General features: G+C 40.2%; 1 protein-coding gene and 1 long non-coding RNA gene across 2 annotated transcripts in view; one reads left to right on the top strand and one right to left on the bottom strand.

The window, feature by feature from the left end:
- Nucleotides 1–25,214, top strand: part of LOC148147331 (uncharacterized) — a 180,408-nt gene that overhangs the window by 94,362 nt on the left and 60,832 nt on the right. The gene's annotated exons all lie outside the window — the stretch shown is intronic.
- The window catches only part of LOC148147332 (uncharacterized), a 60,356-nt gene that overhangs the window by 4,223 nt on the left and 30,919 nt on the right, over nt 1–25,214 (bottom strand). Inside the window, exon 2 of the long non-coding RNA XR_015759958.1 lies at nt 16,909–17,016. This is a non-coding gene — a long non-coding RNA (uncharacterized LOC148147332). The remainder of the gene's footprint in view (nt 1–16,908; nt 17,017–25,214) is intronic.

Below are 25,214 nucleotides of genomic sequence, written 5' to 3'. Positions count from 1 at the left end.
CCACACTCCAATCTGCAGGAACTGATCCCAAATATATCGAACTCTGGAAAATAATCACCAACGCATCCACGATTTCTCGAGCCACCTCCTTCAGTACCCTGGGATGTAGACCATCAGGCCCCGGGGACTTATCAACCTTCAGACCTAACAGTCTCTCCAACACCAATTCCTGGCAAATATAAATTCCCTTCAGTTCAGGTCCTTCAGCCACTGTTACCTCAGGGAGATTGCTTGTGTCTTCCCCAGTGAACACAGATCTGAAGTACCAATTCAATTCTTCTGCCATTTCTTTGTTCCCCGTAATATATTCCCCTGTTTCTGTCTTCAAAGGCCCAATTTTAGTCTTAACTTTTTTTTGCCTTTCACATACCTAAAAAAACTTTTACTATCCTCCTTTATATTATTGGCCAGTTTACCTTCGTAACTCATTTTTTCTCTGCGTATTTCCTTCTTAGTAATCCTCTGTTGCTCTTTGAAAGCTTCCCAGTCCTACCTTTTCCCACTTATCTTTGCTATGTTATACTTTTTCTCTTTTAACTTTATATGTTTCTTAACTTCCCTCGTCAGCCACGGCACCCATGCCTCCTCCTAGGATCTTTCTTCCTTTTTGGAATGAACTGATCCTGCAACTTCTACATTATACACAGAAATATCTGCCATTGTTCCTCCACTGTCATCCATGCTAAGGTATTGCACCCTTGAACTTTGGCCAACTCCTCCCTCATAGCTCCATAGTTCCCTTTATTCAACAGAAATATTGTCACTTCCGATTGTACCCTCTCCCTCTCAAATTGCAGATTGAAGCTTATTGTATTATGGTCACTACTTCCCAATGGCTCCTTCACTTCGAGGTCTCTGACCAATTCTGGTTCGTTGCACAATACCAGATCCAGAATTGCCTTCTCCCTGGTCGGTTCCATAACCAGCTGTTCTAAGAATTCATCTCTGAGGTACTCCACAAAGTCTCTTTCTTGAGGTCCAATACCTTCCTGATTCTCCCAGTCTACCTGCATGTTGAAATCCCCCATAACAACTGTAGTAACATCTTTGCGACAGGCCAATTTCAGCTCCTGATTTAACTTACATCCGACATCCATACTATTGTTTGGGGGCCTGTAGATAACTCCCAAGAGGGTCTTTTTACCCTTAGAATTTCTCAGCTCTATCCACATTGACTCTACATCCCCTCATTCTAGGTCCCCCCGCGCAAGGGACTGAATATCATCCCTTACCAACATGGCCACCCCACCCCCTCTGCCCGTCAGTCTGTCCTTACGATAGCACGTGTAGCCTTGAATATTCATTTCCCAGGCCCTGTCCACTTGAAGGCACGTCTCAGTTATCCCCACAATATCGTATCTGCCAATTTCCAAAAGAGCCTCAAGCTCATCCATCTTATTTCTAATGCTTCGTGCATTCATGTATAGTATTTTTAATTTGTTACTACCCTCACCTTTCCCATCAATTCCTATTTCACTCAACCTTACAGCATGATGCTTTTCTGAGTTTTCTGCCTCATTGATACAGTTGTCTTTCTTGACTTCCCTTGTTCTAACTTTCCCTCCAATTTCCTTCTTAAACATCCAGTTTGTCACCTCCCCCCCCGCTAATTAGTTTAAAGGTAGCTATGTTGTAGTAGCAAACCTGCCTGCCAGAATGCTGGTCCCCAACCTATTAAGGTGCAAACCGTCTCTCTTGTAGAATTTATGCTTACCACAAAACATACCCCAGTGATCCAAGAATTTAAATCCTTGCTTCCTGCACCAGTTCCCCAGCCACACGTTCAAGTCCATTATCTCCCTGTTTCTGGCTTCACCAGCCCGAGGAACTGGAAGCAAACCAGAGATAACCACCTGGACGTCCTGCTATTCAGCCTTCTTCCTAGTTCTCCGAAGTTCCACTGTAGTATGTTCCTCCTCTTCTTCCCGACATCATTTGTGCCGACATGTACCACCACCTCTGGCTCTTCACCTTCGTCCTTGAGGATTTCCTGCACTCTGTCTGTGATGTCTTTAAGCCTGGCACCAGGAAGGCAGGGTTTTATACCTTTCCCCTTTCACCCTGAACCTATGCCCTCTAGTTCTGGACTTCCCCACCCCAGGGAAAAGACTTTCTCAATTTATCCTTTCCCTCATGATTTTATAAACCTCTATGAGTTCACCCCTCAGTCTTTGACATTCCAGGGAAAACAGCCCCAGCCTATTCAGCCTCTCCCTATAACTCAAATCCTCCACCCCAGCAACATCCTTGTAAATCTTTTCTGAACCCTTTCAAGTTTCACAACATCTGATAGGAAGGAGACCAGAATTGCATGCAACATTCGAACAGTGGCCTAAACAACATCCTGTACAGCCACAATATGACCTCCCAACTCCTGTACTCACTGCTCTAACCAATAAAGGAAAGCATACCAAAAACCCTCTACACTATCCCATCTACCTGCGACTCTACTTTCTAGGAGCTATGAACCTGCGCTCCAAGGTTTCTTTGTTCAGTAACACTCCCTCGGACCTTACCATTAAGTGTTTAAGATCTGCTAAGATTTGCTTTCCCAAAATGCAACATCTCACATTTATCTAAATTAAACTCCATCTGCCACTCCTCAGCCCATTGGCCCAACTGATCAAGATCCCATTGTAGTCTGAGGTAACCTTCTTTGCTGTCCATTACACCTCCAATTTTGGTGTAATCTGCAAACCTACTAACTATATCTCCTATATTCACATTCAAATCACCTATATAAATGACAAAAGGTAGCTGACCCAGCACCGATCCTTGTGGCACTCTACAGGCCTCCAGTCTGAAAAACAACCCTTCACCAGCACCCTCTGTCTTCTACCTTCAAGCCAGTTCTGTATCCAAATGGCTTGTTCTCCCTGTATTCCATGAGATCTAACCTTGCTAAACAGTCTCCTATGGGGAACCTTGTCAAATGCCTTACTGAAGTCCATGTAAATCATGTCAACGGCTCTACTCTCATCAACCCTTTTTGATACTTGCTCAAAAAAACTCAATCAAGTTTGTGAGACCTGATTTCCCATGAAAAGGCCCACCACTTGTCTTGTTCAGCCAAAACAAAATTACCAATTTTTACCCACCCTCTGTTTCCTATTAGCCAACCAATCTTCTATCCATGCTAGTATGTTCCTCCCTACACCATCAGCTCTTATTTTACTAAATAACCTTTAATGTGGTACTTTGTCAAATTCCTCTGGAAATCTAAGTGCAGTACATCTGCCAGTTCCTCATTAGTTACATTCCTTGTTACTTTCTCAAAGTGGGTTTCTCCAGAGCTTGGATGCAGACGTGTAGGCCACCAGCTACATGCCTCATATACAGAGTCAGATTTGTGAATGCATGTATTTCCCATTTTTGGCTAACACTGTCACGCCCATGAATTTAATTTCAATAGGCTGAGATATTAAAGTGTTTTCATGACATGCCAATGAAAGCAAAACAGATTCCTCATCACGAACATTCGTAAAAGATGACCCAACCGAAAGTTTTTGAGAATTTCATAGCAAAACTTCAACCCTTTTTTGCTTCCTACCCAATTAGGTTCCCTTAGGCAGCCTTCTATTAGCTCTGAATGGGCCCAGAAGACTCCCTGCCTTAACTGGGAACATTCTGTAGTTGAACTCACCATCTGTTTTATGACCACACTTTCACCCTGCTAACAGACCACTTGTGCCCAGTGACTTGCCATATACAAAACATAACTTTATATACAACCCACAACTTTATATCACCCTCAAAAGCTCACATAGCAGCAAAATCTGAGCTGGTGCCTGTGTGTTTTTTTTTCTGCTGAAGTGACAGAGTTTCTTCCTCAATGAGGTACTGGTGTTCTCCTTTCAGGCTGAGAGTGTAGTGGTAGATGGGCATCCATTCTTGGATGTCTATCTGAAAGCAGTACACAGAAAATGAAGGTGGTGGGTGGGTGGGGGGGGGTGGGACGGTGGGGGGGGGGGGGGGGGGTTGGGGGGGGGGTTGGGGGGGGGGGTTGGTGGGGGGGGGGGGGGGGTGGGGGGGGGGCGTTGGAGGAGGTGAGATGAAGAGATAATAGGAAGCAAAAGACTCAGCTTCATGATTTGGAGTTTGCACTGCATTGCCACACAACAGCATAAGAGTGTGTTGGAAATTGCAAAGGGCATTTAAGACAGGGACATTGTCATCCTTAATGTTCTCAACAACACCCCTCTGTCACAGTGGGGCCCATGATGTAGGGCATCATTTTTATGTGACCTAGAAGATGCACATATGACTGTCCCACAACATTTCTGTTTAGCTCCCTGTGATTGTGTGAGATCTTACCATGCAGGAGAGGGGAAAGAATATCAGCAATCTTTGTTGCATTGCATTAAGGTGACCTGCCTGCCTTTGCTGTATAGTGGTATAATTGTGGACACTAAGAGATGTATGTAGGAGGCTTGCATCACTGGAAAGTGTTTGGAGGTGATGTTTAGTATCTGGATGTTAAGGCCTGAGTCTCACTTGCCAAAGAATGCTGATCTGTGAATGATTTAAATACGGTAGTTTGACTAGCATAAAAGCTTGGTGGTGCAGTAAATAGTAAGAATGCCAAATATTATTTCACTTTAGTTCCTTTTTGTTTGTCTTGACAACTGCAGTGGCCCATATTGTTCCCTTTAGCAACAGAATGTTTCTTTGGTACCCCACCCTCCAGATTCTAACAGAAATTAAGCTGCTGCCCATCCAAATGTGGACTTTGCTCAGGACCTCTGACATGATCCAAATAAAGGAGATTGATAGTCCTCATGTAGCTTAACAAGCTAGCAGCTATCGGGATGGGAACGCCCAACTCAGAAGCCTTTGCACTGGCCCCATTAATTTACTTGACTTTATAGAAGTTCTGCCATCTCCAGATCAGATTATACACTGACAGAAACATCAGGATCCATCAGAACTCTGCCTATCTTGTTCAGTGGGGAGTTTGGCTGATCTCCCACTGATTAATGAAAAGGTAGGAATGAAATCTCCATGATTTTCAGGCACATCCTTTATGAAATACCAAAATGTACTGCAGCAGGAGGATGCTGTAAAGAATGTATTTTATATGCTTTTCAATGAGTGCCAAAAATAGTGTGCTCTATTTTAGGAAGTGTTATAGCAGCATACAGCAGGAATACAAAATAGTAATTGGATGCTACCCCAACTACCTTTCTTTAGGTTGGGTGTAACTCCACTCAGTGAGTGGAGCTTTCCTGGATAACCACTGACTCCAGTTTAGCTTAGGCTCCTTTACATCACACTAAATCAAAGGAAGCCTTGATGTCATGAACAATCATTGGCAACTGGCCTCTGCAAATCAGCTATTTTGTCCATGGATCAGGACTGTAATGAGATCAGGACTTCAGGAACTCTGGTGGAATTCAAGCTGAATATCAGTGAGCAGATTATTGCTGAGTAGATGCTGCATTGTAGAACAATGGACAATCCCTTTCAGCATTTTGTTATGATCAAAGGAATACTAAAGACAGTATTTGGCCAGTTCCTAATTTTTGCGGATAGGGCATCCCTGCGCAATTTTCCTTGTTTCCACATTGCTAGTATTGAGGCTGTACTGGAATAACTTGCTAGCTTTTGCACAAATATTCAGCTCTGTTATTTAGACAGTGTTGCAGCACAAGAGGCCAGATGATTTGGTGACCTGTTCAAAGAAAATGAGGCTGCAGTTGGAGTGTCTCTGAATCTGAAACCTGTTGCTCTTCCAGAACAAAGAGTTGACCTCGACTGAATGTTGCCGACTGGCACATGCCAAGGCCCACAGCTACGTGCTGAGGGACACACTAAAGCTTGGGGCAGCTGCCACCAAGACACAGTGGGAAGAAACTACTGTCTGAGGTCTTCCTGCCAAAGTTAATTGAGGATCTGTTCAGTCATCAGACTCTTCTGGTGCATTAAATCCATGTAAATATAGTCTGGTTCAAGTAAGAGATGCCATTGGTTTGTTTGGATAGAGTCCAATTCCAGTGTTTGTTTGTTTCTTTGATATGCTACTGTACAGAACTGATATGCTACTGTTTGTAACTATGTATATGTAAAGTTTTTTATGAATAAAATATATTTTTGAAATAAAAAAAGTCTCTGAATCTGCAACACAGCAGAGAGATCGACCAGAGGCTGTAGAGAAAGCAAAGCAAACTTGGTGTGTTGTCCGTCAAGTTAGAGCCCGACTCTTCCATTTGCCTTGACAGTAAAAGGAAGTTGTCAGGTAGACCATCAATTTTACCCAGTATCGCAATGTATATCCTCATTAACATTCCTCTGTATGCCAGCCATCCATTGAAGTCTTCACCTGAATCCCCTGTAACTGAACTTAATTGCAACTTCACCCTCTGGCAAGCTTACACACACACTTCTTTGCCTCTGACCTCGCTGCAGATTTCAATTCTATAGTAACCTCTAAGATACATGTAGAGCCACTATCTGACTGTTGACTGCAAATCACAGATCAAGTGATGGGGACATGTTAATCTATGTTGTGGTATTGTTGTCTTTCCCCATGGTAAATTTTCTATGCTGAGACAAATAGCAGATTTATGGTACCTAAAAACTAGAACTCAGAAAAGGGTAAGTTGATGTGAGTAAAGGGTTGATTTGGAAAACCAAACACCCATGCTCATACCTTCTGCAACTGCTCATCATGTCAAGAAGAAAGAGATTTGGGGCACAAGACTCAGGCATATTATCTTTCTCACTGTTCCTAACACCACCAAGTACCATGGACTCTGTGCAGCTATGTCCATGACATGGAGGATTAGTTCCCATAAAGAGTTTAAGAGTTGCCATTGGTCTTCTCCTCCACCAATTCTGTTCTGTTTCTATGTGGGCTTCCTAGTCTTGCAGGTGAGAGGGAGATATATAGCATTGTGTTTGGATATTGTACCCGAAATTAGTTGAATAGTTAAAGGTATGCATAAAGTGTAGGAGTTTGCATTCGGCTGCCATCTTTGGAATATGTGCGAAGGTGAGGTGAATTATCTGAATGGTACACACAAGCCATGAAAGCCAGGGGCTCATGGCCACATAATGAGCCTGTGGTACATTGAACATTGAGTGATGCCACATGAACATGCATTCACAGAATTTTACTGTCCACCTAAGACCATTAGATTTTGTGTAGCACTGCTGCCAGGTCCTTGAGGGCCAACCCTTGAAGTTTACTTTTATGACTACCTGTTCCCATTCCCTTCTGAAAGTAGTGCTTATGTGCCTCATACTGTGCTGCGGAGCCATGACATATTTCTACTTATGTATTAACGAGGGACATTTTACCTGAACAGATACTCTATTTCCCATCAAGAGCTTGAACCACATGCAGTCTCTTGTGATCTGGTGCAGCTTCTCTTTAAAGTGAGACCGTCATGAGGAAGAGCAGATTCTCTGCACTTCATGCCCTGTGCAAATGCTGTTAGACACCCTGCTAGATGCGCAAACAAAGCTGGTTCCATTCAAACCAACGTTACAATTGGGCAAATGAAGACGAAGCGCCAAATTTGTATACTGCAATCATTCTATATCTATTAATTCATAAACATTCTATACTTCACAGGTTCTTCTCAACAGTTTACCATGCCTCCCAATTTGATATTGCAGAATATTTTGATAATATTTTGATATTTTGTTTCCATTGCACCTCCAAATTATGATTGTCTGTTGGAAATAGGAACTGTATCAACTACTTCTGGGACACAACAAAAAATAATCTCAACAATCTAAGAAAATTAAATGTTTGGATTTCCATAGTTTGCTCTGTTTCTCTGGAGTTGTGCTATGTAAGTTAGGACAAGCACTGCAGGAATTTGGGACACACATCCAATGTATTTGTGCACCAAGAACATAATGGATCCACTGTTAACCACACATTGGCTGTCGCTTATAAAAATCTTCCTCTTGTGTGTATATTTATATTTAAAATGCTAAGAAATAAATTATGAGTTTTCATTCACATATTGCCTCTACGATTATTAAGGATCAGTAGTAACTATATGCCAACCATCTATTATTTTACAGAGATATTCAATGGGATGTTGCCCCAGGTGTTACAGGAATGATTGAGAATGTGTTATGACAAACAAAGTTGATGGTTGAAAGCACAAATAGACTCAAATAATTTCTGAAACCCAAGGAGCAAATGTTTACCATTTTTATAGCTCAGAAGTTTCAGTTAACATTTGTTTTTTTTCATATTCTTGACCTGAACCAAATAAAATATATGGTAAATTTCCATGTTCTGAAAGTGCTTTGTGATATCAGGAGGTTTTATTTACTCTGCTGTCCAGTGTAGTGATGTCATTAAACAATCATGCTGTTTACTAACAAGTGACTAGCTTTTAACAAATCACAATGAACATTTTAACTGAAGGGGCAGATACACTGCAATCAAGCAAGGTTAAGAAATAGCTAATTGGACAGTTAAAGAACAAACCATTACACTTTCCAGGAAAGATGTGATATACATGGTATATGTTTTATCAAATCAACCTAATTGTGGTTGATTCAAAGGAATGTATCACATGCATATTTATGTCTACATCAATTGTGCAAGACAATAGAAGGTCAGTTTACTGATGATGTCAAAATACATAATTAGAAAGACTGTGACTGAAACTCTTGTGAATAGTAAGATGTCTACAAAATATTACTCGAGGAATTAATCTTTTGTTCAGTTACAACATTTTGTGTTTATTCGTCAGGTCAAGAGTGTAAATATTGTATTTTTAATCTTTGATTTAAATTATGTTCAGAATGTGCTCCAACCAAGTTAACATGCTGACGTCAAAAAAATTCTAACATTTTGATCAATATCTCTCCATTGCAGAACATAATTATTTTGTTTCAGCAGCCATGATATGGAGGTGGTGGGGTTGGACTGGGGTGGACAAAGTCAGAAGTCACACGGCACAAACTTATAGCCCAACAGATTTATTTGAATTCAAAAGCTTTAGGCACGCTGCTCCTTTATCAGGTGAAGTCTCCAGTAGCTTTCATTTCAAATAAACTTGTTGGACGAAAACCTAGTGTCGTGTGCTTTCTGACTTTGTTTCAGTAGATTTCTTTATTTTAAAAATAGTGTTACTTTTTGAATATTTCACTGTCCACAATAGTTTAGAATAAACTTTCAACTTCTTTTCACAGATGCTTTTGATAGAACTTTTGATTCCAACTGTATAGTGAAAGGAAATTTTATCTTTTATACTCTTAAGTTGTCTAACATTGACAGGACAATCATAACCTACATTTGAGACACGAGGACTGATCATTAATACATTCAAAGAATCAACTCTTCCTCATGACTTAAAATTTAAATTTCTATATCCTTGAGGACAGTCTTGTACTATTGGAGTGCTAAATGTTGAAGTAGGATTCAAGACACAGATTTCAAATGTCACATAATATGAAATACTGCAAATGATTACAACTGTCTGCATTTAAATAATGAAATTAATGTATGAACACAAGAAAATGACAGAAAAAGATCTATTGGTCAACTCACCCTGTCACACCCAGTTATAATACCTTGTTCATCATGATACATATGCTCCCTCCACCCAGAGTAACATCTTCCAGCTAACATGAAAGAACATCAAAACTTAGGTTCCTTGCATCAGGTGAGCTAAAGTAGGAGACTGCATTTGCTCTGATTTACATTATCCTTTTGTGGGGAGGTCATCACCTTTGAAAGAAGCAGACCTTACTCTTTCTTGAAGAAAAATATTGAATCCAAGTTCATTGCACATCAGCCATCTATTCCAACGGTTTACTATTCAATTAATGCTTGTGAAAAGGGATCATTCGAAATAGCATTGTCTTCATTGGAGAATAACGATGTAATGCAATTGGCATACTAATGCATTTCAACTTAATTTATCATTGAATCATATCTGTGTTATTTCAGTTTAATTTAAGTTAGGTGCCCACAAAATAGACTACTCTACTAACCTTGCCAGCTGTCCATTTTCATATAGTATTTGTTGAGAAAAAACAGAGGGATATTTAAATAGATAAGTTCCTCCTCAATAATAGTCCTTCTCTTTAAGTACCATTAGTTTATTTTCAAAGTATTGTTTAGTTTTTTTTGTTTCTAGTTAAAATGGTTTTTTTTTAAATTGAATGTCAGTGGATTTCATTAAATGCTATTATGGTTTCCTTTTCTCAGTCCAGATCAATTTTCTTATCTCCAAACTCATTGAGATCTTAATTAATTTCCTCTACTCAGGAATTGACTTTTTCAATTTCACAAACACTGTCATCCAGAAAGTAACTCTGAAACTTAGGCAAACTTCAGGTAACAATCCCATATTCATTTTGAAGAAGTTACTTATCTCAGAATTTCAAGTCTTTCTGTGAGCTGAGTATTCCTTTATTTACGGGGTTAGGGGTCTTTGCAGCCTCATTCTTGCTCCCTGCCTCCCATGCAGCCTCTCCTGCAGCTCCCTCCTGCCCAAAAGCTTGTGGCAGAAAGCATGACAGTATCTCCCAAACCCTGTCAACCTCAGTCCTCAGACCTGGCTCACCTCACCCCAATCCCCACTCTTAGACAATAGCAAATTCCAGACCCCAGGTCTGACCAACAGCAACATACTCAGTCTTACCATATCAGCTGATCCTCCAATCACAAACTGATTCTGTCCCACATTTGTTGGTGACAGGCTCACTGGTGGAGGAAACAGCCTACAATTGAAAGATTATGAGACAGACTGAATCTGTGGTAGGAAGAGCCACTCTTCACTGATTTTGTCTCTCTCATAGGGGAATGGCCTTTCTCCTGTTTCTTGGGTGTTTTACATTTTGGATGCTTTCAGGGACAAATTCACCCACTACCCCTGATATCAAAGTGATGAACCTATCATTTCTCTGATGTCTAGTGCAAGAAACTTTGATGTCCCCTGTTCATTTTTAAACATCCACATCTGAAGGTAGCTTAATGGGTAAGAAGCAGAGAAATGCCTGGCTTAAGCCCATATTCAAAATGTTGCTTCATCTCTGCAACAGCCTCCACTTGCTCACCCACCATTGCATGCTTCATTGTGTGCTCCCTCCTTAACCTTATGATTCCACTTGTTGGTCTCCAGTCAAAGTCTACTCCAAGACGTTCCCCAGAATATGATTAGAATTATTTACTTGTTTTTCCATGTTATAATTTCTATAAATTTCAAAACATGTAATGTCTCAATTGTTTCCTACTTAATTGAAGTTCAGACTAACATCAAGTTTCATATTCTGCATTTCGATATTCTGTTGCTGGAAGTCACTGCACATTTGCTCATTCATTTCAGGAAACTGCTTTAGAATAGTTATGAATCATTTAGTCATGTGAATGTATTTATGAAATACTGTAAAAACAACATTTGCTTATGTAGCAAAATTTTCAAAATAACTTGCATGCAAAAATATAAAATTCACTATTCAAAGTTGCATGAAATTGTTTCAAAAGTTATATAAAAATATAACATGTTATTTCCAAAGAGCAAGGTGCAAAAACAAAAAAATCTGGTTAAATTAACCTTTAGTAGTAATATTTCTTGTTTATATGGTAGCATTACAAAAGCAATGACTGGGAATTTGGAAAATATAGTTATGATGAATGCAATTTAATGACTCCCCCAGGACTGGAGAGAATAGGGCCCCTCAAAGATCATCAAGGCGGCCTTTGTGTGGAGCCACAGAAAATGGGGGAGACATTAAATGAATATTTTGCATTAGTATTTACTGTGGAAAAGTATATGGAAGTTATAGATGCAGGGAAATAGATGGTGACATCTTGCAAAATGTCCAGGTTACAGAGGAGGAAGTGCTGGATGGCTTGAAACTGGTAAAGGTGGATAAATCCCCAGAACCTGATCAGGTGTACCTGAGAACTCAGTGGGAAGCCAGAGAAGTGATTGCTGAGCCTTTTGCTGAGATATTTGTATCATCGATAGTCACAAGTGAGGTGCCGGAAGACTGGAGGTTGACAAACGTGGTGCCACTGTTTAAGAAAGACAGTAAAGACAAGCCAGGGAACTATAGTCTGGTGAGTGTGACCTCGGTAGTGGGCAAGTTGTTTGAGGGAATCCTGAGGGACAGGATGTACATGTATTTGGAAAGGCAAGGACTGATTAGGGATAGTCAACATGGTTTTGTGCGTGGGAAATCATGTCTCACAAACTTGATTGAGTTTTTTGAAGAAGTAACAAAGAGGATTGATGAGGGCAGAGCGGTAGATGGACTTCAGTAAGGCATTCAACAAGATTCCCCATGGGAGACTGTTGAACAAGGTTAGATCTCATGGAATAGAGGGAGAACTAGCCATTTGGATATAGAACTGGCTCAAAGGTAGAAGACAGAGGGTGGTGGTGGAGGGTTGTTTTTCAGACTGGAGGCCTGTGACCAGTGGAGTGCCACAAGGATCGGTGCTGGGTCCTCTATTTTTTGTCATTTACATAAAAGATTTGGATGCGAGCATAAGAGGTACAGTTAGTAAGTTTGCAGATGACACCAAAATTGGAGGTATAGTGGACAGCGAAGAGGGTTACCTCAGATTACAACAGGATCTTGACCAGATGGGCCAATGGACTGAGAAGTGGCAGATGGAGTTTAATTTAGATAAATGCAAGGTGCTGAATTTTGGGAAAGCAAATTTTACCAGGACTAATACACTTAGTGGTAAGGTCCTAGGGAGTGTTGCTGAACAAAGAGACCTTGGAGTGCAGATTCATAGCTCCTTGAAAGTAGAGTCGTAGGTAGATAGGATAGTGAAGAAGGTGTTTGGTATGCTTTCCTTTATTGGTCAGAGTATTGAGTACAGGAGGTGGGCATTGGTTAGGCCACTGTTGGAATATTGCGTGCAATTCTGGTCTCCTTTCTATTGGAAAGATGTTGTGAAACTTGAAAGGGTTCAGAAAAGATGTACAAGGATGTTGCCAGGGTTGGAGAATTTGAGCTATGGGGAAAGGCTGAACAGGCTGGGGCTGTTTTCCCTGGAGCATCGGAGGCTGAGGGCTGACCTTATAGAGGTTTACAAAATTATGAGGGGCATGGATAGGATAAATAGGCAAAGTCTTTTTTCTGGGGTGGGGGAGTCCAGAACTAGAGGGCATAGGTTTAACGTGAGATGGGAAAGATATAAAAGAGACCTAAGGGGCAATTTTTTCACACAGAGGGTGGTACGTGTATGGAATGATCTGCCAGAGGAAGTGGTGCAGGCTTGTACTTTTGCAACATTTAAGAGGCATTTGGATAGGTATATGAAAAGGAAGGGTTTGGAGGGATATGGGCTGGGTGCTGGAAGATGGGACTAGATTGGGTTGGGATATCTGGTCAGCATGGACGGGTTAGACCGTAGGGTCTCTTTCCATGCTGTACTTCTCTATGACTCTATGGAGGTGGAGGGGGATGTATAAGGGAAAGGGAAAGCCCAACATAGAGGGTTTGTCGTCTTCGAGACTCACTCCCACTCCAGTTAAGTCCAAGACAGGAAGAACTGAGAATGTTCTTTCCTCAGGAAGTCAGTCAAAACTCTTAAGTAGCCGTTTTAAACTACATTGTATCGCCACTTGTATTTAATCTGAGATAGATAGGGTCTCTCCATTTTGGGAAATTGCAAATGAGCTCAAACAGGCAAGCCTGAGGTTGGTAGGAACGAGGGGTCGCTTCCTGTCAGACACCTTCACCTCAACCTCATCACTACCCCACTAACCAACCCCAGAAAGCTGCAGTTAGATATAGACAGGTTAAGTGAGTAGGCAACTAGGTGGTAGTTGAAGAATAAAGTGTGGAAGCGTGAGGTTATTCACTTGAGCCATAAGAATTGATAATCAAAATGGTTTTCAAAACTTGTGAAATGTTGAAATTTTGATGTTTAGAGGAACTTGGGAGTTTTTATGCAGCAATAAGCCAGCGCATTGGAAATCAAGTTCCGATATTCCCAGAGTAATCACAAACATTGAAGATTTTAAACTGTATGCAGAATTCCCCAATTTATCTGTCTTCTAGACCCAGAGTGACAGAAAACAACTAACTGATATATTTATTTGTAATAGACACTAACTGCAGATAAACAATTATGAACTACCGACGTACTCTACTATTCAAAATTTTAACGCACACACACAATCAATCTGGGTGGATGGATGAAACGATTGCAAAGGCAGTTCAGTGGTCTCTGTTCACACGTTCATTGAAATGGTCCATTTGATTTTTTTTTAAGACCTACTGATCCTTGTATCTCTCTCTCTCTCTCGCTCCAGATACTTTCATGTGCTTGCAAATCGTACAGGGTGGCAGATTCATATTTTAAAGTCTCTGGCTTCCTGTTAGGAGCCACAGCTTGCAATAACTTCTGAGGGAAAAATAAACTGCCCCTCTTCAGTCTTTACTGCACAGATTAAACATAGCTCCATCCCTTCCAGAGCTCCAATTGTTCCTGCACTAACGTTCACAGCTCTAAACTGTTCAGCTACCTGGGAGCCAACTATATAGTTGTTGGCAGGTAGGAGGCCTTTGTTTTCAATAACTGGTATTCATCCAAATGCCAATTTGTTGCCAGTCAAATCTCTCTTCATAACCAGCCCATTGGTTCCAGATTATCTGCAAACTAGGCTTCCAGTCCTGCTTGAACAAGCAGCTGTGTAAACAGCACTTACAATAAATGTCAAGTTATTTGATTTTAAAAGTGCAGCAATCCTTAGAATTTAAACCAGTCCTTTACCCAATTCAGTTCACAATCACAAATACAGGAAACTAGAAAGATGAAAGGAACACAGAAGACTAGCATTGTATATAACAAGCAATTCAGAAGGTAAATGGCACATTGACCTTTATTGGAAGACGATTAAAGCATAAGAATAAACAGGTCTTGCTACAATTGTTCAAGGTATTGATGAAACCATAGCTGGACTACAATGTGCATTTTGGTCTCCATATTTAAAGAAGTTACCATGAAGAGGTTACTGCTTTTTTTAATCTCCTCATCTGAGGCATGATGACCCTCATGTTAAAACATCACCAGTCATTTTTTTTCCTCTCTCTCTCTCTCTCTCTTTCTCTCTCTCTGCACGTCTCTCTCTCTCTAATGAAAGAGCAGCCCTCTGATTCAGTAAGACTATGGAAACTTTACCTTTTATTTAAAGTAGGATGTACATGTGTTATGTAGGCACTGTAATTTTAATATCCCTTGGAGAACTTGACTTTGAAGGATTGTGGAAAAGGGAGTTTCTTTCATGTATATATCTATTTGGACATATCTGATGTATTTTCTTTTTAAAAAATCACTGAAAGTTAACTGTGGACATTGGAGATTTTTTGAAACAACATTCCTCAAATTCACATGACATGTTTGCTTTGCTGCAATCTCTGTTGAGGCTGCTTTGAACAGCGACTGCCTTGTTTTATTTGATTCAGTTGGAAGAAGCCTGCTTTGAACCCAACTGAATTGAAAAAAAGCTCGTCAAGAACAAGCTGCCCAGCTGAGCTCTCTTACTTCTGTGAAGAAAACCCTCTCCATGAGTTCAGGATGAAACTATCTTTCTTTTGGAATAATGATTGAGAGAATGAATTTCCTGATTAAGCTGTGTTTGCAAGACTTAAGAGAGAACCAGAGACAGATCTGCAGTGTCAATGATTCGTGACTTGACCCCATATGTGCAAGAACATCCAAAAACAGACTCTGGAATATCCTGCATGTCATTCATCTGCCTTCAAGAATAGCCCTTTGGCCAAGGTGTTTTTTTTCCCAGAAAGCTAAGCTCTAAGGAGAATTTTTTAAACACTTTTCCTGAAGAGAGTGAATGTGTTTGTATGTGTGTGTTTTGGGAATATTGTGAAGGATAAGCACTTAAACGTCTATCATACTGAGTTTTATGTTAAACAATTTTTGCATCTTTACTGAATTAGTTCTGTTTTGATAATAAACCCATAATTGTGTTTATTAAGAACACTGGTCGATAAATATTTTTGTTTAAAATCTGATATAGATAAGGTATTTAATTGGTCATTTAGGACCTGGTAATATTTTTATTGTATGCTGTGACCTTTGGAGTAATGGGACAAGAGCAACAATGCACTCCTCCAGCCTCTGTTGTAACATTAGATTGGTCCATGGGATGAGAGGGATGGCCTATGATGAGAGACTGAGCAAATTAGTTTGTACTCTCTGGCATTTAGAACAATGACAGCTGACCTCATTTGAACATTCGCAGTTCTGAAGGAGCTTTTTAGGGTATCCACTGATAGATTTTAGGGTATCCACTGTTACTCCTGGCAAGAGAATCTGGAACATAGGAGCATAATTTCAAGATAAGTATTTAGAACCAAGATGAGAAGAAACTTTTCACTCAAAGTGTTGTGAGTCTTTGGACTCCTGTCTGCAAAGGGTTGTGGATGCTTCATAATTGAATAAAGTTAAGGCTGAGATGGCCAGGCTTTTGGTGTCTCAGGGAATCGAGGGATATGGGGAGCTGGCAGGAAAGTGGAAATGAATCTAAAGACCAGCCAAGATCATATTGAATGATGCTACATATGTTGTATGGTCTGCTTGCTACTCATATTTCTTACCTTCTTCAACATAGGTATGAGAGCCTGATACGTCACGCGTGTTGTTTACATGATCGTGTTTTTGTTGGTTAGGTTGAAATTAGGTTTTGAGTCTATATTTCTGTGGGTGTTTTTTTTATTTGTCGAAATGTGGAATGGTGTTGTTTGAAGGGTTTGTTTTTCATATGGAGACGACTTCAGATAATAACACAAAGGAATGACTTAGATTAAAAATTGACTGTCAATTTCAGGGAGATTCATGAAGTGTTTCTCTCTGTAAGCTCTAACAAGTTTTCTCGCACAATTCCCTGCTGCTTACCAAACTATGTATGCACTCGATAGAGCCACTCTCATTCCTTGTGCACTCACCAGTGACAGAAGTATTCATCCCTGCCAGGACGTTCAGGTATTTCCACCCTCAGCACCATGTTTAGAACTCAGCTGTGCTCCGGATCGATTACTGCCACTGTAAGTGTCCTTTCAAAGTACATGTAATGGAAGCAAATGAAAAAGAAAAGCTATTGAGGGTACAAACGTGGCACAATTGATATTTCATTGGAAATAAAATCTCACAATCATAACTGTATTGCCTCTTTGTATCATCACCCGTCAGATTTACCATTGTAATAACTGCAGCTAAAAGAATGAAGTGACAGAGGTCACCCATCCTTAGTGCCTTACCATGTTAGAACCATGTCTGAGGGAATACTACTCTTTCTCTAGCATCCTGTATAATATAAATAGACAAAATATTTTCCCTGGGTTGGGGGAGTCCAGAGCTAGATGGCATAGGTTCAGGGTGAGAGGGGAAAGATATAAAAGAGACCTAATGGGCAACTTTTTCATGCAGAGGGTGGTATGTGTATGGAATGAGCTGCCAGAGGAAGTGGTGGAGGCTAGTATGATTGCAACAATTAAAAGTTATTTGGATGGGGATATGAAGAGGAAGGGTTTGGACCGTTGGGTCTGTTTCTGTGCTGTACATCTCTATGACTCTATAACAATATCCATTGTTCAATGTGGAAACATCACATGCTGGAAAACCTTCAAACAGTTGTTAACATTAACTTTAATTGAAAAGGAAAAGTGAAGGAGAAACAAATAAAAAAATTGCACTTGTTGCCAGGGATAAACAGGAGCTGCTTGCCTTACAAACAATGATGACTTCACCTAATTCACATCTATTGCAAGCAAGTATCAATTAAGCCCTATCTGACTTGTTGCGCCTAACACTACACTGCTCTATCAAAGAGAAGATGATGGTTCTCCTGCTCAATGTCCTCCTCTTTTTCCTCCCAAGACTGCTGCCACTCTCCTAGTTCTTCAGCACGTTTACATTCACACTTTGCTTGCTGCAATTATGTAGAGAACAGCATGCAAGGATTATGCAGCACATTCTGGAATTTACTGCTCTACAACTCCCTTATCCCGATCCCAGACTGATCCAAATGGGAGGTCTGCTGCCTGCTCCAGGGTGCCCCTGGTGGAAGAATGGGTTGCATTTTATTTACACTTAGCCTCAGTTGGGGGTTGCATATCGAAGTTATTAGCCACGTTGAGTGTAGATTTTCCCTTATCTCCTAACAGCCATCCTTGTCAGGCACCCTTAAAATGAAGCAGGAACCTAAGAGTTCTCAAGGATATAGCCACTGTGGCAGCTTCCAGGGTACTTGGCGTAGACCTCTAAGATGTTTTACAGATGATCACAGATAACTTGTATATAAACTGAATGGAACCTTTTTCTATTAGTCTGTCATGTTATGGTACAACTTATCGCAGTCTGCACCTGAGGGATTCTAAGGGAGCAGAAACAAGGAAGTCTTAGTACATTCCTGAAGAAGGGCCTGTGCCCGAAACGTCGAATCTCCTGTTCCCTGGATGCTGCCTGACCTGCTGTGCTGTTCCAGCAATAAAGTTTCAACTTTGATCTCCAGCATCTGCAGACCTCACTTTCTCCCAGTCTTAGTACAGCCATATAGGGCCTTGATGAGACCACACTTGGAGCATTTTGTGCAGTTTGGTTTCCTTATTGTAAGAAAATACATACTTTTCATAGAGGGCCTGCATGATTCCTGGATGGCATGTTTGTCATAAAAGGAGAGGATGTCTTATTGAAATGTATAAAATGCAGAATGGTCTGGACAGACTGGATGCAGGATAATGGTTTCTGTGATTGGATGGGTCCAGAACAAGGGAGCACAGTCTCAGAGTAATGCGCTAGGCCATTTTAGAGTGAGGTGAGGAGACATTTCTCAGAGGCATTTCCACACCTGGGCTGCAGCACTAACCTCATCACAGAGAATGAGATGAAGTAAAATAATCTGGAAACAATTGCACTGGTAAAAGACTTGATACATTTGTGTGTTGAGAATTTGAGATCCCATACAGGTCCAGTGGATCAGCCGTGACATAAATCTTTTAAAAACAATGCAGCTATCACCTTGCCTGCTACCTGACAGTAAGGCCTCACACCCCTTCTGTTCACAAGCCCTGATCCAGCAAATGACACAGTTCTGTGATGGTGTCCTATGATACTTTGAGTCTGTGGCAGCAATGCACTTCACTCATCTGGAGGAAATCACATCAAGGACAATAAACTCTAGGCCTCCAATAGCTCCACCTCATCCTGACTTTGCATCACACACAAATAACAGCTTAGCATAGTGTTTCATAGAGTGGGACATGGAGGACTCTGTGTGTGTGTGTGTGTGTGTGCACCTCTCCACAAAATGGCCTCGCAGCAGCATTCCAATACAGGAGGTTGGTGTGCTCAATAGTGCACTACTTTTCACATTATTGAAGTAATGAACTATATGTTTAGTAAAATATAAGAAAAAACTTCAGATGCTGGAGTTGGGGTGTGCCATGATGGCGTGTGCCTCATGCCAGACTCCATGGATGAAGGATGCAAGCACTTGCTGCCAGTAGGGTGTGCCATGCGATATTGGGGATTGTTGGCTATCATAGAGGAGCAAAGGAGCAAGCAGTGAGCTAAAGCCTCTAGGTACTTACTCAGACTTTTATATTGGAATTATCACCACCTAGTCTCTCTCTCTATTGCTTGGTAAAAATAGCAAACGACATATAAATGGAGCGAGATTAAGAAATAAAGAATGTTCCTGCATGCAAATAGGCCACATTACTCACTAATTTCTTGTCTTACAGGTAATATCTTGGGTGGAAAATCAGACATTTTGTGTCTCAATGTCGCAAATCTCATTTTTGCCAATCCCACCACGTTTTCCCAACTGACTTGCCATTGCCCATGTAATTCAGGGCTTAGGAAGATTTTGCCCAGAATATCTGCAATTTACAATGACCCCATTGTAGGTGGCATCACCTATGAGAGTTTCTCATTATTATGCTGGTCATTTTGAGATGAAATTAAAAGTGCTGGTTGCAGTTAACGTATTTTGTGATTAACTTGTATCATCTTGGATGGGAACACCTTCATCAAATGAAAATTGTTATATTGTATAAACTGAATAGTTCCAAGTCTTTTAGAATGAATTCTCTCTCCTATATAAAATAGATACATCATTTGAATTACAGGGCTTGTAATTATTTGGGAAAAGCCTGGCAGTATTGACAAAACTATGGCAGAAACATGGGATTTTACATAACTCACAATTGTGTTATTATTGTTCTTAAAATAAAATGAGAAAACCATAGGGTACTGACCTTTACCTCATATTTAAAACCCTTGCTTTAGCAGAAATTCATTTTCAATTTATTTTTCAATCATATAAAAGCAAAGTAAAAATTACTACACTGAACCCTTTTAGCTCGCAAAAGGTTACAGTAAGATACACTTGAGGCTTTCTAGGGAGTAACCATGATTGTCCCTATGGAACAACCTTAATCAAATAAACTAATCTTTGCTATGGAGATTAACTGGATGGGTTCAGCAGTGTAATATGCCCAGAATGCTAAGTAAGATCAGCACCATCACATGCTGGAAGCAGTGGGAAAGCCTCCCTGTTGGGCCCACCCTACTGATCCTGCAAATTTGGTAAACTTCATCGAAATTTAATAAGTCCTGCTGCTTTGTGTTTATCTGCAAAGCAAACAGCCTGCAAAAACAGCACATATGCTACAATTTACAAACATTTTGGAGGCAATGGTAGTTTTAGAAGCCTGGGGCCTGTGCAACTTAATCCAGAGTATGTACATCTAAAAGGCAAATAATATTTGAAATTAAATTTATCTGCAGGATTTCAACCCTTTTAGACATAAACAGTATTTGTTTTTAAAAGCAGATGTGTCTAAGTGTCTTCCAGTGATGTAGACTAGTTTTTTTATTTTTTGACATCAATCCTCACATGTCCGGTGGCAACAGCATTCATTTGCTCCTTATAACTGTCCAAATAAAACACACAATGGTTGAGATAATTGGACACTGTCAACAAATGGCCACTAATACACCTTCTTGAAACTTAACACAATGGACAGCAGACAGACCTTGCCTAATTAATAAGATCTTGAGTTATTTGATTAATGGGAAGGCAGAGGAGGAAGTAGCAAAAATGAGTAACTAGAAAAGTAGAGGAGGCAATGTAGGGATTGATATTAAGAGCACATGGAAAAATAAAGCCAAAGACTTTTATCTTTAATATGAATTAATATAGTTTGAGAAACCTCTTCTCTTTTCCTCTAACTTTTTCTTTAATTTTGGTTTCCAGCTGCCTTTCCATTTCAAACTCTTCATCATCCCTGAATCACCTAAAGCTAAGCCTATTCTGTATCCCAGTCATGCAGCACTGCACTTGTATGTCTATGGTTAAAAAGATTGGAAGGTGTTTAGTTGCTTTAATTTCATCCTTGAAATTCATGATTGCTAACAGGACAACTTTTTTATTTGCTCTATTGTCTCGAATCCCATAGCTGACAATCTGTTCCATGAGGTAGGCTTTTTAATCAATCAACTAGATAATCAAATGTCACTGGCTATCTGCTCCATGTAATTACTTTTGCAATTAAACATCAACCTCTAGTTGCCTCATCTAATTAGAGGGATGGGCAGATTTTCATCAAGATTGATTTTTTAATAAATATTGACTTAAAATATCATGATCTCATCATATTCCTTCATTTCTTTGTACTAAAAATCAAACAAATGGTCAATTTAACAAGGAGAGAGATATCTGAGACATCATAGACTTTTCTCAGTTCAGCATACAAAATTGTAGAGAATAGAAGCATAGCCAATATGATAATACTTAAGTGCTCCCATTATTTTATGAGAGAAAGAGAATGACAATAAAGATCAAATGCTCATTTTGAAATGCACAAAGAGAATTGAAAATTGTGCATCATTCTTCAATAAGCAAGAAATGTAATTTTGATCATCCCATAATTTTGATAAATCTCAAGTGATGCATATAGTCACTAATGCTAAATATTACCAGTATCTGTTCAGGCAAAAATAAATTAATTACATTAACTATATATAAGATAAGGTCATCCTACTCTCACCTGGAACAGAGCTCTCACTAGCATGCTTTGCTGTGAGCTCATTGAAGCCTCAAACCACTGTCAAGACCAAGTATGAGCACTCAATATTGCCCAGGTACTTTGTCATGATACAGGTAACAACTGTAACCACATGAGGCCTGACTTTAAGGTGACTAGCTTTAAATTGCAATATGTTTTTAGAATGATGATTCTCTCCCATTTACACATTTTAAGTTGACTTAGTGTATGATTTTAGTTGTATTGAATTGTGTTGATTTTATTGTGTGGCACATTATAAGTTTCATGTCAAATAGATGCTTTAAATGTTACTACTAAGTGTTGTTTTTTTTATCATTTTCTTTAGTGCAAGAGTTAATAGGCGATGATAAATTTGCAAAAAAATGTTGATGTAAACCACAGTTGAGGTGATGTGTGCAGGTTCCAGCATCAGATTGTATTAAAGCTACAGAAAATGTGAGTGTGGATCCACAACAATGGTGCCAGGGATCAGAAACTATCATTACGAAGATATTGACTCAGTCCCAATAAAGCACAGAAGGTTAAGAAGAAAAATGATAGAAGTTTAAAACGTATTGAGGGAAAGGGAAAAGTCTATTTTCAATGCTGTGGTTCTGTTCGCCGAGCTGGAAGTTTTTGTTGCAAACATTTCGTCCCCTGTCTAGGTGACATCCTCAGTGCTTGGGAGCCTCCTGTGAAGCGCTTCTGTGGTGTTTCCTCCGGCATTTATAGTGGCCTGTCCCTGCCGCTTCCAGTTGTCAGTTTCAGCTGTCTGCTGTAGTGGCCGGTATTTTGGGTCCAGGTCGATGTGTTTGTTGATGGAGTTTGTGGATGAGTGCCATGCTTCTAGGAATTCCCTGGCTGTTCTCTGTCTGGCTTGCCCTATATTGGGAGTGTTGTCCCAGTCGAATTCATGTTGCTTGTCGTCTGCGTGTGTGGCTACTAGGGATAGCTGGTCGTGTCGTTTCGTGGCTAGTTGATGTTCGTGGATGCGGATCGTTAGCTGTCTTCCTGTTTGTCCTATATAGTGTTTTGTGCAGTCCTTGCACAAGTCTATCCTTTTCCGTCATTATTTTAAATGTAATAGGTGGAGGCCTGCAACATATAGAAGGGGCTGTGTGGGCCAGCTCTTTGGTGAGTTTAACACATACTTTTGATGCACCTTGCTGCAGAAACTACAGATGCTAGATTGCAATTTGCTGAAATTTCTGAAAGCGTTATCCATTAGTCTCATTCCACTGCACTTTCTCCATTCAATGTTACTGGTGAATTTGTTACCACAATCCATCCATACAATGCATTTCCCCAGATCATCATAACACAGTGCTGGAAGAATAGAACTTTTTAATAATCATTTTAAATCTGTGCCTCCTGCTGAACAATCCACCTGCCAGGAGAAACCATTTCTTCCTGGCAGTATTAAAACCTGTCACAGTTTGTAGCCACACCAGGTTAAAACCAAAAAGCAAATATTTGGTCCATATTTGCTAAACTAGCCTTCAACCTTTGACATGGTTAATCACACTTATTTGTTGACTGAGTGTTTGTATTGCTGGTAAAACCAACATTTATTCCACACCCTTAACTGCCCTTGAGCTATCTTGTCAAGACACTGCAGTCAGTTTGGTAAAAGTTTTCCAAAAGTATTGTTAGCAAGAACAGTTTCAGGTCTTTGACTGGGTCAAAGAAGAAACCCTGCTGCTGCATCTCACCTTGAAAAAGGTGTGCTCTCCATCTGTAATACACTGATTCTAGATGGAATGGCTGTAATCGGTCAAAGGATGTTAATCAAGTAGGCAGTTTTTGCCATGTCTGATGTCAACTGCCTTGTGTGCTGTCACCACTGCCGAATTTCCAGCCGTTTTTTGCTCTTGTATCCATGAGATTTATGTGTCTCTTCCAGCAAAGTCACTGGTCAGTAGTGATTTCCTCTTTTGTTGTTGGTGGAAGAATCTTACTTCGATTTCCTCTTCTAGGATATGGTCATTGCCTCGCAGATGTGTGTGACATAAATGTCACTTGGTAATTATCCACAAACTGGCTATTGACCCGGTCTTGCTCTATGAAACACTGCCTTATTGTTTGAAGAATTGGAAATGGAAATAACCAGTGTAATTGTCAGTGTATGCCTGTACAGGTACTTCTGAACCAATGGTGAAAGGAAAGTCATTGTATATGAGTTGAAACATTTTGGCCTAGGCAGTGCCGAGAAGAATTCCTGTAGTGATGTTCTAAGACTGAAGCAATTGGCCTCCAACAACTACTACTGAGTATGGCTCTGGTCCGTGAACAGTTTTCTGAAAATTCTCATCACCTTCAATTTTACTAATGTTGTTTGATGTCATTTCAGTCAACAGCTCCCTTCATGCTAAGGGTAGGTACTTTCACTTAGTTTTGGACTTCAGCTCTTTTATCCAAATTTGGACCAAGGTTGTAATGAGATCGAGAATTGGGTGTTCCTGGAGGAAACCAAACTGGGTATAAGTGAGTGAGCAGGTTATTAATGCATAATTGTCTCTTAAAATCACTAGCAGCAACATCTTCCATTACTTTTCTGGTGATTGAGTGTAGACTGGTTGTTACTGATTGGCTGGATTGGACCTGATCTGATGTTTGTGAATAAAAGTACCTCTTCACTCACATCAAACTGTGTGGGATTGCATTTGCCTACCCTTGTATCTATAAGTCACTGCCAGTAAAATTGTCTTGCCATTCCTACACTATTACCTCTGGTGTTTTGCAAGAATCTATCTTTGGCTTCCTTCTATTTCTCATCTACATACTGACACTTGCACAGAACATTCTTTAACAGTGCCATTTTCCACATGCACACATCCAGGTCTACCACCCCACCATATTTATTGACCCTGCCATTGTTTCTAAGGTGTCAGACTGCTTGCCCACATCCAGTGTTTAGCAAGAATTTCCTCTTAATTGAACATTAGGGAGACTGAATCCCTTGTCTTCAGTCTCCACAAATTCCTTTCCCTAGCTGCTGTTTCTGTCTTTCTTCTGAGAAATTGATGTTGAACCAGACTGTCCACAGCCTTCTGTGTTATATTTGACCCCATCATGAGCTTCTGATCACATTTCCGTGCCTTCACTACAACCATGTATTTCCAACTCAGTGAAACCATTCATTACTGTTTCTATTTAGCTAACCAGCTGCTAAAACCCTTATTCATACCTCAAGGTATATCTAG

The sequence above is a fragment of the Chiloscyllium plagiosum genome, unplaced genomic scaffold (genome assembly GCF_037043375.1).
Source record: "Chiloscyllium plagiosum isolate Xiang-an unplaced genomic scaffold, Cpla_swu_hap1 HiC_scaffold_17, whole genome shotgun sequence".
NCBI lineage: Eukaryota > Metazoa > Chordata > Chondrichthyes > Orectolobiformes > Hemiscylliidae > Chiloscyllium > Chiloscyllium plagiosum.
Note: the sequence above shows the minus strand (reverse complement) of the source record. Positions and strands in the feature narration are given on the sequence as shown.